General features: G+C 40.2%; 1 protein-coding gene and 1 long non-coding RNA gene across 2 annotated transcripts in view; one reads left to right on the forward strand and one right to left on the reverse strand.

Annotated features, from left to right (window-relative positions):
* The window catches only part of gnas (GNAS complex locus), a 360976-nt gene that overhangs the window by 303421 nt on the left and 41150 nt on the right, over nucleotides 1–16405 (reverse strand). The gene's annotated exons all lie outside the window — the stretch shown is intronic.
* The window catches only part of LOC121287436, a 78923-nt gene that overhangs the window by 59998 nt on the left and 2520 nt on the right, over nucleotides 1–16405 (forward strand). The window lies entirely within an intron of this gene.

The raw sequence follows: 16405 nt of genomic DNA on the forward strand, positions 1-16405 counted from the left end.
TGTCAAACAGATTATCCCTCCATTCCCCCAAATAAATTATTGGCCCCATTCTATAGACCTAATGCATTTCAAAGTGTATTGGGAACACATTATCCAAAGCTAAAGGCTGTCAAAACATTTGTATCAAATGTAAAGCATCCTAAGATTTAAAACAAAAATGGGAATGAAATTATTACCTGTACTTTTAAATTGCAAACAGTCATCTTTTACTTTCCTTATTTAGAAAGGATGTGTCAAAACTTGTAAGGAAGCTACACTAAAATGCGTCTTGCCTGTACAACACAGAGTAAATTTATAAATATTTTGGAAAACAGCAGAGGGAAGAGGATCAGCACTGTAAGCAACTTCTTCAATGACTCCCCTACTTCCACAATTGCAAAGGATTAGCTGAACCCAGGAGTTAAATGCCTCCAAGCGCAGTCTTAATTTTTGTTTTAAATTGTTCCAGAATGCAAGAATGCAATAGGAAAGATGATTTCTATCTTGCATTTCATGAAAGGGACAAAACAAAAGGCCATGTTTGACTTTAAATATGTTATCTTTCTAAAAAAGGATAAATAGGATATCCAATTCTAATACCTTAAAAGGTAAAAGGCAAGTAAGACTCCAAGATGAGTTTTTTTTTTAAAGAAAACGGGCATTTAGTTTTTACATTTTGAAAATCAAGTGGTATTAAATAAAGTTGCTGGCAAATCTCTGGTTTGTAAATGGTTTTTACGGCTTTAGAATCACTTGGGATATAAAACTGATGCAATAAATAGAAAAAAAATGAAATGCCAGTGGAACTAGAAAAAGATGTAAAGATGAATACGTTTGAGAAGCATTAAGTTGCAAGACATTCTCCAAAGTTCAACATTTTTCTGCAGAACTTCATTTTATAAATTAGGTTAAGCAGAGCAGTTCTTTAAGTTGCAAAGTTAACATTTAGTCGTGAGAACACCAGTCACAGACAAAAATTTCAGTATGTAATTTATTCAAGCATGAAAATAAAATATTCTATATCTAGATGGACTTGGAGAAGTTCCAACGTTCATTCCATTAGAAAATGCTGATAAAAATCCAACTCCTCTCAGCAGCAGGGGACTGTGAACTGAAAGCTGCCTAAGGATTCTCAGGAGTTAGATTAAGGCAAATAGTTGGGAGATGGAGATTCCCGTGTGCCTGTCCCAATCCTAGAGTGCATGCAAAAGGGCATTATAGCACTCCTCTCTACCCTCACTGTGATAAATGTCAAATGAGGGCTCGGGTGAATCTCTTTAGTGACAAGGCTACAGCTCAGCACAGGCAAAGTGCTGGAAGGTAATCAGGCATGACACACAGACAACAACTTGCATTCATAGAACGCCTTTATTATTGTAAAAAGGCCCCAGAGCACTTCACAGGAACAAAAAAAAAATTCTTGTTGAGCCAAAGCAGGAGGCAAAATTGGATAAGCAAGGAGAGAGAAGGGGTGAGGTTCTGGGAGGGAATTGCAAAGCTAAGGGCCTAGACAGCTGAACAAGGTATGAATTCCATTAATAGTAACACAATACTCAAAATCACAACAAAATCATTCCAACATTTGGTCAAAGTTTTAATTATGGATAGAATCAGACAACACCAGTTAATCAACTGACCTTCAACAACTCATTAAGAATACCGTTTGCAATGTTTCTTTTAAATAATTAATTTTTTAATTTTGAGCAGTACAAGGGCAATATTTACAAATGAATAAAGTTCTCAAGACAACAGTAAAGCCAAATTTCTACCTTACCACGGGGGAAAAAAATCACATCTGGGCAATGTTGCCAATTAAAATCGCCCAGAAAGAAATATAAGAAATAAATGAAAAACTGCAGCCACTGTGCTTCCAGATTGATTTCATTTCTTAATATGTTGATTTGCATAAAAAATGATTTATTCTGGCTACATATGGGCAAGCAAGAGATTTAAAAAGTTAACTTTGAGTAATTTCCCAGTGATAAGCAGCCCCACAAAATTGACTCCATTGCACTGACTATATTATTTTAGATTATTTCATTAAAAACATTTGAAAAAGAAAAGCCTTTCACTACCTCAAGACATCTGGAGATTAAAAGACAAAGATTACAGAAATGAGTCCCCATCTATCTCAACAGAACCAGCTTTTCTTCACTACAATAAACATAATCCCCATTATTATTTAGCTAAACAAGGCTGCCTTCATACTGCACATGTAGGGATGTTGTTTTGCACAGAGCCTGCAGTTACTGTTAAATGCAGTCTGAATCTGGAGTCAGGGCCACCGGAATGAGAATCGTTGGGGAAAGTCATTTCACTAAGATTTAGGTAGGAGTCAATTCAGGCCTGATTTACACAAAGTTACCACCAGTAAGAAGAAAAAACTACTCACTCCAGCACAAACCTCATGCAAATGAACTGCAGGATGAAATAAGTTTTATTAATCATTGTGTCCCTCTTTACATACTGACTTGCCATTGTGTGGATTAGGTTTGAAAATATTAGTGTGTTGAATAGTTAAAAATTTAGCAATAAATATTTTATTCTAATTCTTAATATAAAGTCAGGTTATGTCTTGGGGTAGTGAAAGGCTTTCCTTTTTCAAACATTTTGAAATAAATAATGTAAAATAATATAGTCAGTGCAATGGAGTTAATTTTGTGGGGCTGCCTATCACTAGGAAATTACTCAAAGTTAACTTTTTAAATCTGCTGCTTGCTCATACTCAGCCAGAGAAAGTCTATCATTTTGTTTTTGCAAATCAATACGTTAACTAATGAAGTCAAACTGGAAGCACAATGAGGATGTATACTGCACAAATTCCTGGCTTTTGTGTATCTTATGACACAGAAAAAGTATTATGAAGACAAAATCAGCCATTTTTCACTCCGAAATACTAAGACCTGCTTTACTTTTCCCCTTAAAAACCAACCTGCAGCAATTTTTTAAAAAATTCCCTTTTCTTTTAAAAAAAAACCTAACATATTTGTTTAAATAAAAGTGGACTTAATCTTTCAAGATCTTTTATAATTAAAAATAAAAACCTTTTTTAAAGTGTTTTTAAAAAGGGGGTTTGTGACAGCTGCCTTTTTTGTAAGAAATAAGTTGTTATTCAAATTTTTTTTTTGCTTCAAGATATATAGTTTTCAAATAGAAGACAATAATTAAAGTCAAATGAAAGTTTGACAAAGAACATCGTACTTGTTTCAACGCAAAGTTCTTCTAGGTTTTTAAACTGACTTGAGTTAAGAGAATATGAATAAATGCGCTGACATTCGGTTTACAACAAAGTTAAAACATTTTCCTGGATCAAAAGCCCATCTGAGAGTGAGGAGATCTTTAAAAATAGCCGACCAGAGTAGAGAATGGTGAAAAAGTACAAGTCTGTCCTAACAAATGCCTTCAGATAATTCACTTTTACAAAATCAAAATTCCTCTCTCTGCCCCCACTGCAAACAAATGACTGCTGTTGCTAAGTTTTCCCACTTTATCCGACTTGTATTTACAATCTATTGGCTAAAAATAGCAACAAATGATCCATTTATAACTCAGGACGTGGTCTGCTTTCCAACCCAGCACCGCCTATAATTTGAGTTCCTTACATTCTTCAGGAATTAAGTCAGCCATTCACTTAAAGAGACAGTAACTCCCAAGTGACTCTCTCCCCCCTTCTCAATTCACTTTTTGTTTCACCAAAAACGTTTAAAAAAAATCAAGTGCGGATTTGAGAAAGGACACTAACTGTTCAATTCTACCAAATACAGAAACTATCAGTCAAACTGCTCACAAAAAGAGGATCCCTTTGAATTCCAATGAAGTTTAATTCCCAAACAATAGTATGGACATTTTGAGTTTTTTCAACTGGTATTCATGAAGAAGTCAAATTTTTCTACATCTTCCTCCTCCCCCCCCCCAACCTTTACCTTCTTATGGTGTAATTCTGAAGATTTTACTCATCATTGTAGAATTTAAAATAAAAATCAGTAGCCTATGTAGACAAAGCAGCTAAGTCTTCATTTCCAAGCTACATGGCAATTCCACAAATTATTGAACAAAATGCATTACAAGAATTTGCAAAGTCTTTCTGCAAATCAGCTGAGAAAACTACACTTCTTAATCAGTAGTTTTAAAATGTAATTTTTTCCCTTCTCCCTTGCTTGGGTACAGTTTAAAAAACACCAGTTTGGTCAATTGCCACTTTGAAGCTAAATGAACAGAAACAGAGTGAACAAAGGTAAGCTATTGAACTGTGAGGGCTATCACAGCTGGCACAATTCTGTGCTCACTTAACAGCCACAAACATGAACTTTCCCCCAGTGGAAAATGGATAGTTCTACATCCATTTGCACTAGCTGTTTTATCTCCTGCCTAGGCAAGAAAACCAAATGTACTACTAGAACTTAACATTTATCGAGCATCTGTAGTGTAGGAAATATCGCAGGGCAGCTCAAAGAGAGGAGAAACAGGATGTCAATAAGCTTGGTTTTAAGGAGAGTCTTTAAAGTAAGAGAGGGTTATTGAAGGGGTTTAAGGAGGGATTTTCCTATGCGGTTAAAGATACAACTGCCAATAATGGCAAACAAGAGATTGAAGTCAAAGGAATCAAGTGTTCAGCAGGGAAGGCGCTGTGGAACAAGTGGTTACAGAGATGGAGACAGGCAAGGTCAAGGAATGATTTAAATGCAAGGATGTGAATTTTAATTTTGACACACTGGGTGACCAAGAGTTAATGTAGCTCAGCAAAGATGGGGGTTATGGTAAACATAATCTATTCTCGTGTGCAATAGTATTTGGACAGCAGAGATTTGGAGGAGCTGACAGTTACAGAGCGTGGAAAATGGGAGGCTAGCCAGAAAAGCATTGGAGTAATTAGGTCTGGAGGTGACAAAGGCACTGATAAGGGTTTCAAGTGAAGCTGGGCTGAGTCAGGGGCAGCAAAAGGCAGTATGTGTGATGGAGAATATTGGGTCAGAATTTCAGCTGGAGATCAAGCAAACAGTCTGGTTCAGCTAAGACAGCAGCTGGGCTGGGGAGCGTGGTGTAGAAGTGGTGGGGCTTGGGGCCAATGGAGGATTGTTGGTGGAAAGAGTAAACAGTTTGCAGCAGGGGTGTGGGGTGGTCAAGATGATGGCTCTCAATGTTTAGATGAAGAAAGTTACAGGCCAATCAAAATTAGATGCTGGGCAAGGAGTCAAATGAGCCACAGCTGATACATATCTTTTCAGGCAGGAAAATTGGACAATCAGGAGTTTATTGGAAATGGGGTTGAGGAAGCAGAAAGTAAGTTTCATGGATAAGGTAATCCTGAGGAGGTTAGGGGTGGGGTGGTAATGATAGGAAAAATACAGAGGATCAGGGCTATGGGAAAAAATAGCAAAGAACTGAACCAGGAGATTCCTACTTTGGAGATGAAGAAATCCCAACTCCTCCAACTTTTTAAACAGTTAGAAGGGGCAATGCAGGGTGGTTTAAAGAGGGAGTTGGTTATTGTGAAAAGGAACCTGGGGTTATCTTTGACCTCCAAGATTCTAGAGTAACTTTTTTTGGAAAAATATACGTTATTCATAAAATATCTGAAAGAACATTACAAACCATTTAAATATTGCCTTCACAAAAAGTGCAATCATATTCAACTTTTCCATTTAAATCATGAGGTGCTTCCATACAATCAATAAACATTACAGACATTTCAATATGGTCATTAGAGACAGACGGTGCAATGGTATTCAAGTTATTGACATAGATCATGTTGCACTCTGAGCTGCTTCAATACAATTATGATACACTTAGTATTCACCGCATACATTTCTTGTGAGTTATACAGCCCAAGGGGTCTATACAATTCCCAGCCCTTCGGTGCACTATGGCAGAAAGGTCTTAGACAGCGACCTTTCCCCATTGCACCTTTGTGGCGGCTGCCCCAAGCTTTAGCGCGTCCCTCAGCACGTAGTCCTGGACCTTGGAATGTGCCAGTCTGCAACACTCGGTCGGGAACAATTCTTTGCACTGGAATGCCTACAAGTTTCGGGCAGACCAAAGAGTGTCTTTCACCGAGTTGATGATCCTCCAGCTGCAGTTGATGTTTGTTTCAGTGTGCGTCCCTGGGAACAGCCCGTAGAGCACAGAGTCCTGTGTCATAGAACTGCTCGGAATGAACCTCGACAAAAACCACTGCATCTCTCTCCAGACCTTCTTTGCAAAGACACATTCCACAAGCAGGTGAACAATGGTCACTTCCCCACCACAGCCATCTCAAGGGCAATGTGCAGAGAGGGTGAGATTTCTGGCGTGTGGGAAGGATCTGACGGGGAGGGCCTTTCTTACCACCTGGAAAATTCTGGCGATGAGGCATTCTGCCAATTGACTTTGATAGTCTGCTCGGGGAACCATCTGACAGGATCCACCAGCTCCTTTTCCCTCAGGGCCTCTAGGACGTTACGTGCAGACCACTGCCTGATGGACTTGTGGTCAAAGGTATTTTTCTGCACAAATTTTTCCATGAGGGACAAGTGGTACTCCAACTACTTGGAGTGTTCCATGGCAGCATGGCCAGACCCATCCTTCGCAACAGCAGGGAAGATAGAACCTCAGCACCTAGTGACACTTGGTGCTTGCGTACCAAGGATCTACACACAGCTTGATGCAGCCACACACAAAGGTGGCCATCAGTATGAGGGCAATGTTGAGTACGTTTCTTCTCCTTTTATCTAGGGGCTTATATATTATGTCCCTGCGAACACGATCCATTTTTGACCTCCAGATAAAGCGAAAGATGGCTCAGGTGATCGCCACCACACAGGAGCGAGGAATGGGCCAGACCTGCACCTCGTACAGCAACACCGAGATTGCCTCACACCTATGACCAGATTCTTACCTGCAATGGAGAGAGAGCGTCAGTACCACATGCCCAGTTTTCTTTTCACCATAGCCACTCGCTCCTTCCAGTTTCTAATTATTGCCCTGGTCCCTCCGAACCATATCCCCAGCACCTTCAGGCCGTCTGACCTGACAGTGAAGGGGACAAAGGATCGGTCAGCCCAGTTCCCAAAGAACATGGCCTCGCTCTAGTCATGATTTACTTTGGCTCCTAAGGTCAGTTCAAACTGGTCACAGATGTTAATCAGTCTGCGCACCGACAGCAGATCAAAGCAGAAGACGGTGACATCATCCACGTACAGGGAGGCTTTGACCTGAGTGCCCCCAACGCCTGAGATCATCACTCCTCTTTTGTCCGGATCCTTCCTGATGGACTCAGCAGAGGGTTCTACGCAACACACAGACAGGACAGGACAGGGGAGAGGGACAGCCCTGCCTGACTCCAGGTTTAATTGGAAATCTTTCTGATTCCCACCCATTGATTGAAGCTGCACGACTGACGTTTGTGTAGAGCAGTTGGATCCAGTTGTGAATTCCCTCCCCAAACCCCATTTTGGAGAGCAGATACACCATGTAGACTCTGTCAAAGGCCTTCTCCTGGTCCAGGCTGATGAGACAGGTGTCCACACCCCTGTCCCACACATAGGCAATCGTATCCCCGAGAAAGTCTGAGATCTTCCTGCCAGTCACAGTGCAGGTCTGGTCAGGGTGGATCACCAACTCCAGAGCAGACCTGACCCGACTGGCCTTGAATGAATCTTATAGTCCACATTCAACAGTGAGATGGGTTGTCAATTTCTAATTTCCTCCCTTTTCCCCTTCTGTTTGTAGATGAGGGTGATGATGCCTTTCCTCATGGATTCCGAAGTGCTGCCGGCCAGGAGCATACTCTCATCCAAGATTCTAGAGTAATGGGCCAGCAGGAGAGTGAAACATAGTTGAGCTCAATGTGGTTAAGCCAGTTATGCACCAGGTATATTCAAGTTTCCACCCCTTTAAGGTGAAGGACCAAAGATGCATGACCCCATCCCCAACACTCCAAGAACTATCTCACAGAGATTAGTTAACTGAGTAAACTGAAATTCCTTGAAAAGTCCCTGTAAAAAATTCAAAGATCTACACAAAGAAAGGAAAGCTAATTCAGTCTTGGCTATAACCTGAGAGGAGCAGAGGGCTCAAAGCTGGTTATTAATCTACCATAAATCAGGACAATGTGCTCAGGAAGGGTCAAAAACACCTTGAATTTGAAAGCATATGGCAAATGAGGGTTTGTAATTTGCCCTTCCAAACTGATCAACAAAAAAAAGCTAATTTAATTTCTGTGGCAATTAGAGGGCATTTTGAAACTAATACCTAAAGTGAAGGACAGATGAAAGTTGTCTCACTTTCTCTGGCTCTGTTACTGCATCCCTCCTTGCATTATGAGGTATAATTCTAAAAAAAAATTAAGAAAGCGTTATTCCACAATAAATCTGATTGCCACAGGAGATGCTAACTAGTTTTCTGGCTTCTAGAATTTAGGGAAATTCTGGAATCCCTCCCTTCGTCAACCATCATTTTAGTGTAACTTGATCCCATGAGAACAAAAATATTTGAATGACTGCTGGGGGGCGGGGGGGGGGGGGGGGGGGGGGGGGCAAAGTTAACCAATTCTGTAACCTTTACCTTCCCTGAAAATGTTTCACTGCTCCTTCCTGCCAGCATGTCCAAAGCTTTTCAGAATATCCCATGACTCATAATAGTTTAAGCTCCACCATCCCCATCCCCCCCTTACTTCCAGTAATACCAACATTCTTTATAAAAGACTCACTTTTGTTGATTATGAGGTGCTCTTAGTCTTGCATTCTTCTCAAAAGTAATGCAAAAGTCTCAAGAGTCTCTGCTGACTTCAAACTCTGAACATGTTTAAACTTGCTCCTGGATTACTCGTCAGATGGACAGCTTTCCCTTACATTTATTCCAGAAATCAAGTAAAAAACAGCCTCAACTTCTATGTGCATCTTTAGCACTGCTTTGGCAATTGTTGTAAGAATGTAATAAAAACAGAAAATTCTGGAAAATCTCAGCAGGCCTGACAGCATATGTGGAGGGATGCTGTCTCCACAGATCCAGATCTCTCCACAGATGTTGTCAGGCCTGCTGAGTTTTTCCAGCATTTTCTGGGTTTTTTTTCAGATTTCCAGCATTGGGCAGTATTTTGCTTTTATCTTAGTTGTAAGAATGCAGTTGATCATAGTCCAAGCTTTGTTTTAGCGCAGTGATGAAAGAATGCTGAATTGTTTGAGGTGCCATATTTCAGATATGACATAAAATCAAAGATATACAGGATACATAGTTAGCCAAATCTTGACCATAGGAACATAGAAAATAGGAGTAGGCCCTTCAGCCCCTCGAACCTGCTCCACATTCATTTAGATCATGGCTGATCTTCTACCTCAATGCTATTTTCCTACACTTTCCCCATATCCCTTGATGTCTTTACTATCTAGAAATCTATTGATTTCTGTCTTGAACGTACTCAATGACTGAGCCTCCACATCCTCTAGGGTAGAGAATTCCAAAGATTTACCACTTTGAGTGAAGAAATTCTTCCTCATCCAAATTCCTAAATGGCCTACCTCTTATTCTGAGACTATGTCCCCTGGTTCTGGATGCCACCCAGGGTCAAGGATGACTTGCTTCCACACTAAAACTGAGTTCTCAGGTGACTGAAGGGTCCAATGCGTGACCTACAGTCTCTGTCATAGGTGGGGCAGATGGTGGTAGCGGGAACAGGTGAGTGGAGTGCCTAGCTTGCCATGCACTCCTTTCGTTGTCAATGTATGGCTTCAGCTCGCCCTTGGCAATCAGGCATGAGGTGTTCAGCTCCTTCCCGGATGCTTTCCTTCCACTTCGGGTGGTCTTGGGCCAGGGTGGGGATATTGTACTTTCTCAAGAAGGCTTTGAGGGTGTCCTTGAAGTGTTTCCTCTGCCCTCCTGGGGCTCATTTGCCGTGTTGAAGCTCCAAGTAGAGAGCTTGTTTCAGGAATCTCGATATGTAAGGCACTATACAAGTGCAAATCCCTTAATTCTTTCTTTCTTTGAAACTGTAACCACGAGGGATGAAGGTTACAGCTTTGGGATGAGACTCAAGAAGGTGGATCAGTGAAGGTGAAGAGGTGACCTGATAGAAGTCTAAAAATTAAGAACTGAAGATCAATTTCCATTGATCTGCAACTCCATGATGAGGGGATAAAAATTTAGAATAATCACAAAAAGAGTTAAAGGGAAGGTACAAAACAAAATTGTTGAGTGTGTGGTTGGAATGTGGAGAACCACAGATTGCATTAATAGACAGTTCATAAAGAATTTTAAAATAGTAAATTAAATAGTTATTTGAAAAAAATCCATCTCGAAAGGAATGGGGAACAAGCAGGAGAGTATAATTACAATTAGTTGATGGGAAAAACGCAATAGTACAGCCTCTCATTGGGCCAAAGTGGCTCATTTTGTGTCGTGACATTCTGCAAATAGAAAAATTGTGCAAAATTGCCTTAAAATGAATATGAGCTATAGATGAGCATTTTTAGACTGAATGATTGCTTGAAGACATTAATGCAGTTTGATTATAATCAACTTCAGTAACAGATTTAGATGAAACTTTGGCATGCTGTCCTCATTCCCAATGATAAATGAATGCAGTCTTTGTGTTGTCGCTCAAGCCTGTTCCTTTTCCCCCACCCACTTGAGTTTACATAATGCACACTTCATCACAAACAAAATTTCTCCATCTAACTTTGTACATGATTCTCTTTTTAAGCACAAAACTGGATTGGTGTCACTACCAAATCATCTTCCCTAATACTCAGTTGATAAATGAGGTACAGTAGTGTAGTATTGCTCAACTAGTAATCCAGAGGCCCAGACTAAAGATTTAGAGAATGAGTTCATATCCTGCCATGGCAGTTTGAGAATTTGAATTCAATTTAAAAATCTAGAAATAAAGAGTTGCTATCAGTGAAAGCAACCATGAAGTTGTCAGATTGTTGTAAAAACCCAACTGGTTCACTAGTGTCCTCTAGAGAAGGAAATCTGCCATCCTTAACCAGTCCAGCATATATGTGACTCCAGTCCCACACCAACTGGTTGACCACCATCTGAAATGGCCTAGCAAACCACTCTGTTGTATAAAATCACTTGGGCAATTACAGGTGTGCAATCAATGACAGCCTTGCCAGTAACAATCATATTCCATAAATGAATGTTTAAAAAGCTAAAGAACAGAGTTTGGGAGTCTGAGGTTCGGTACACTGTTTCTGCTAGATGATTGCTGGTGTGAGAAATGGGAAATATGCTTGTATGCTCCTCTTAGTTGAGGCACACTGTTGGAAACCTGCCTCCGTATCAACTCAGAGCTGGGCCTGCTTCATGCCTGAAACCAGACAGTGCTCCACTTTGCCTACAACCATAAGATTCAGCAAAAAGAAACCAAAACTCTGGATCCTTCAAAATAAAAAATTATTTTAACTTGGATCTGAAAGGGTTAAAGGGTTCGAGTCACCCCCCATAACAGAAAAGTGTTGTTGTTAAAAATAGCTTAAAAAGACACAGTCTGTCTATTCTCCACTCCAGACATCAAGAGTCTTCCTCGCATTGTTCACACATAACAAGGTGATTCATTCGATATTTAATTTTGTTGTTGCTTCCAGCCTTGCCAAGAAGTAAGTTGTTGGATTAAGCGCTGTTTCTCAGCTATTATCACAGAGGTCGTCCAAAAAAAGAAAGTAAAGTATAAATTGAAACCAAACAATGGCACAGCATATGACTGAAAATAGTCTCTGGCAAAAAATGTTTTTCTGCACAAGATAAACTTGCATTTCCATGAGCAACAGTGGGCTGGAATTCATCCTTTCCAAAGTAGAGATCATCAATATAAAAACAAAAAAACTGCGGATGCTGGAAATCCAAAACAAAAACAGAATTACCTGGAAAAACTCAGCAGGTCTGGCAGCATCGGCGGAGAAGAAAAGAGTTGACGTTTCGAGTCCTCATGACCCTTCGACTCAAGTTCTGTCGAAGGGTCATGAGGACTCGAAACGTCAACTCTTTTCTTCTCCGCCGATGCTGCCAGACCTGCTGAGTTTTTCCAGGTAATTCTGTTTTTGTTTTAGAGATCATCAATGTCTGTTTGCTGCATAAAAACAGTTCTTATTAACACTGGGCTTGTAAGTACCAGAGTCATTAAGACAAGCCCTGTACCAGTTTGGCCTTTGTCCCAGCACCTGATAACTTCACAGTAGAAACATTAGTTCCCAAAGGAAACACACAATCTTCTGGCTCAACTTATCAACTCTCCATCATGGCCTGGCACATGCATTAGTTGGATAATAAAATCATAGAAAGTTGGGTGGGTAGAGGGAAGCAAGACTAGGGAATTGAACAGAACATGGAAAAGGAAAAGACAAAACCATTTAACCCTCAGTTTTTGCTGAGTTAGCCAAACTTTGACCCTAGAAATACTGGAGTAGGATTAAGCCATTCAGCCCCTCCAGCCTGCTCTGCCATTCAACTAAATTTTGTCTGAACTTCTACCTCAACGCCATTTTCCTGCACTATCCCCATATGCTTTGATGTCTTTACTATCTAGGAATCTATCGATCACGGTCTTCAACATACTCAGTGATTGAGCCTTCACAGCCCTCTGGGATAGAGAATTCCAAAGATTCACTGCCCTCTTGTGAAAAAATTGCTCACCTCAGTTCTAAATGGCCTTATTTTGAGATTGTGTTCCATGGTTCAGGACCCCATACCAGCAAGAGGAAACATCCTTCCTGCATCCACCCTGTCGAGCCCTATAAGAATTTGGTATGGTTCAGTGGGATCACCCCTCATTCTTCTAAACTCTAGAGAATACAGGCCCAGTCTCCTCAATCTCTTCTCATAGGACAATCCCGCCATCCCAGAAATAAGTCTTATGAACCTTCACTGCACACTCTCTATGGCAAGTCTATCTTTCGTTAGGTAAGGAGACCAAAACTGTACACAATTCTCTAGATGTGGTCTCACCAAGGCTCTGTACAATTAAAGCAAGACTTCCTTACTCCTGCATTCAAATCCTCTTGTAATGAAGACCAACAAACCGTTTGCCTTCCGAATTGCATGCTGCACCTGCATGCTAGCTTTTAGTGGACTTATGAACAAGAACACCCAGGTCCCTATGGACATCAACACTTCCCAACCTCTCCATTTAAGGAATACTCTGCATTTCTGTTTTTCCTAACCAAATGAATAACTTCACAGTTTTCCACATTATACTCCATCTGCCATGTTCTTGCCCACTCATTTAGCCTAAATTCCCTTGAAGCCTCTTTGCATCCTCCTCAACTCACATTCCTGCTGAGTTTTGTGTCATCAGCAAACTTAGAAATATTACAATAAGATAAAAAGTAAAATACTGCAGATGCTGGAAATCTGAAACAAAACAAAAAATGCTGGAAAAATTCAGCAGGTCTAACGGCATCTGTGGAGAGAGAAACAGAGTTAACGCTTCGAGTCCATGTGACTCTTCTTCAGAGCTCTTCCCCAGCAAGAAGAGGAGCTCTGAAGAAGAGTCATACAGACTCGAAACATTAACTCTGTTTTTCTCTCCACATATGCTGTTGGACCTGCTGAGTTTTTCCAGCGTTTTCTGTTTTCGTTTTAGAATTTACATTTGGCCCTCACATACAAATCATTGATATAGATTCTGTGTAGCTAGGGTCCAAGCACTGATCCTCGCAGTACCTCACTAGTCACAGCCTGCCAACCTGAGAAAGACGCACTTATCCCTACTCTCTGCTTTCTGTCCGATAATCAATTCTCAATCCATGCCCATATATTACCCCTAATGCCGTGTGCTCTAATTTTGCTTACTAAGCTTTCTGAAAATCCAAACATACCACATCCACTGGTTTCCACTTGACTATTCTGCTAGTTATTTCCACAAAAAACTCACACAGTTCTCAAAGGTGATCTCCCTTTCATAAATCCACATTACCTGCCAATCCTTCCTACCATTATTTTCTAAGCGTTCAATTGTCACATCCTTTATAATAGATTCTAGCATTTTCCCTAATACTGATGTCAGGCTAACAGATCTGCATGTTCCCCGTTTTCTCTCTCCCTCCTTTATTAAATAGTGGGGTTACATTTGCTACCTTTCAATCTGCAGGAACCATTCCAGAATCTACAGAATTTTGGAAGATGACCACCAACGCATCATTATCTCCACAGCCACCTCTGGGATGTAATCATCAGGTCCAGGGGATTTATCAACTTTCAGTCCTATTAATTTCTCCAGCACTACCTTATTTTTCACTATTTCTAATTTCTCAGTTCTTCATGGTCACTAGTCCCTTGGTTCTCTAGTACTCCTGGTGGGTTTTATGGATCTTCCTCCCTGAAGACAGGTACAAAATATTTGTTTAGTTTGTCTGCCATTTCCTTATTCCCTATTATAAGTTCTCCTGTCTCAGCCTATAATGGGCCCACAGAAGTCTTTGCTAATCTTTTCCTTTATGCACACCCACAGAAACTTTTACAGGTTGTTTTTATTGCTCACTAGCTTACATTCATATTCTACTTTCTCTTTCTTTATCAATTTCTTGGTTTTCCTTTGTTGAATTCTAAAATGCTCCCAATCCTTAGGCTTACTACAATTTTTTGGCAACTTTATAAGCTTCTTCCTTTGATTGAATACAATTTTTAACTTTTCTTGTTAGCCATGATTGGATCACACTTCCTGCTGGGCTTTTGTGCCTCAAAAGAATGTAAATTTGTTGTAAACCATGTATTAGTTCTTTAAATGTGCCATTGCCTGTCTACCATCATACTATTTAATGTAGTTCCCCAATCTACCTCAGCCAACTTATCCTGCATGCCTTTGTAGTTTCCTTTGTTTAGATTAAAGACCCTAGTTCAATTCAAAACTACATCACTTTCAAACTTCATGTAAAATTCTATCATATTATGGTCTAGTAGATCCAGAGCTGCGATTGACTTTAGCAGCCTATGCCAAGAGGAAAGAAAAAGTTACAAAGTAAAATGTAATCTAATGAAGTTAACTGCTCATTTATTTGCATAGGAAATTGTATGTATTCATTTACGTAAATTGGTTTTATCACGCTGACCAGCATAGAATGAGTATTCACCTGATATTTCTTGCACGATCTAAAACAAAAAAAAACAGTTGCACTGTGCAACTCTTAAGTCTTTGGAATTTTCCACCAGAAGATGAGGACTTGGAAATTCAGGTGTGAACATTTTTGGGTGCGCAGGGAACCCGTAAGGTGAGGCTCAAGGTGCACCTGATATTGTGCCTTAAGCCTCGCTTCCCTTAAGCTGCCTTCTGATCTCTGCAGCCAAGCAGGTTTAAGGATCAGGTTGCTACAACACCATCAGTGACCCTCAGGTAAATGAGGAAGGAGAGGCGGGATAAATGGTAAATGTGGCCAGGCGTGGAGAAAGAGTGGCAGGCTGCAATGTTTGACCTGGCTCCGCAGTCAAGTATTTGTATTTTAGAAACTTGCCTTATTGGTTGCAGCTATTTAAGGATAGACCATCAGGCTGCACGTAGGCCTGGTTGCTCCCCACCCTTGACTGAATGTGTTTTGGTGCTACTGAGAGCAAATTAATCTTGTAACGGGGGCCTCAAATATGCGCCAGATGCCATATATATCTTTGCAAAGTGCCCAAAACTCACTTCAGGCATGGCACTGGTGGCAGTATTTTTGGCTTTGTACCAATATCATGGTACCTCCGGTTTGTGATGAGCATGCGCTATCTGCCTGTTACACTGACGTCTTAGGAAGTCAATTATAACCTGAGAAAGGGGTGCTGTGTTGACATATTTCTAGGCGGAGGTGTCTTTTATCCTCTAGTTCTCACTTGCAGGACAGAAAAGGTTGCCTTAGCTTGGGCCTGTTGAAAAAACAAATTCTTCTCTCCCCACCCTCCACAAGCTGCTTGTAATTATGATCTTCTCTTCAAGAGTCCATTTAAAATACTGAACTTTATAATGCAATGTTAACAGAGGTTTGTTACATATATTGGACCACTCAGTAATCTCAGAATCTCAATGCATTGAGGTTCAAACACTTATTTAGATAGTGCAAACTATAAATTTAAAACAGGGAATTTTAGCCATACTGATTCAGTTCCACTGATGATAAAACTGTCACATAGCACTGGAAATAAAGCGCCAGAGCCAAATTTCAACCCAACAATTGATAAGCAAAAAAGATTTGCTATTGTGTTAAAAGGAGTCAAAAATAGTGACCCACACCAGCTGGTCCGCTGGTTTTAACTCAACTATTAACTATTAATTCATCTCTGCTGCACGGTTAAACATAGTAACTTGTCCAGCCATTTTTTTCCCTACAGCTATCACCAACACAGACTGTTTCAATAAAAATATCCAGAGTTGGAGAAAAATGTTAAAAGACATTCATAAATCTCTATCTATCCAGTTTTTTTTAAAGAGTTGAAATTTCTACTTTTATTTTAAATATAAACTACGTGTTCTATATCAGCA

The sequence above is a fragment of the Carcharodon carcharias genome, chromosome 14, assembly GCF_017639515.1.
Source record: "Carcharodon carcharias isolate sCarCar2 chromosome 14, sCarCar2.pri, whole genome shotgun sequence".
Lineage (NCBI taxonomy): Eukaryota > Metazoa > Chordata > Chondrichthyes > Lamniformes > Lamnidae > Carcharodon > Carcharodon carcharias.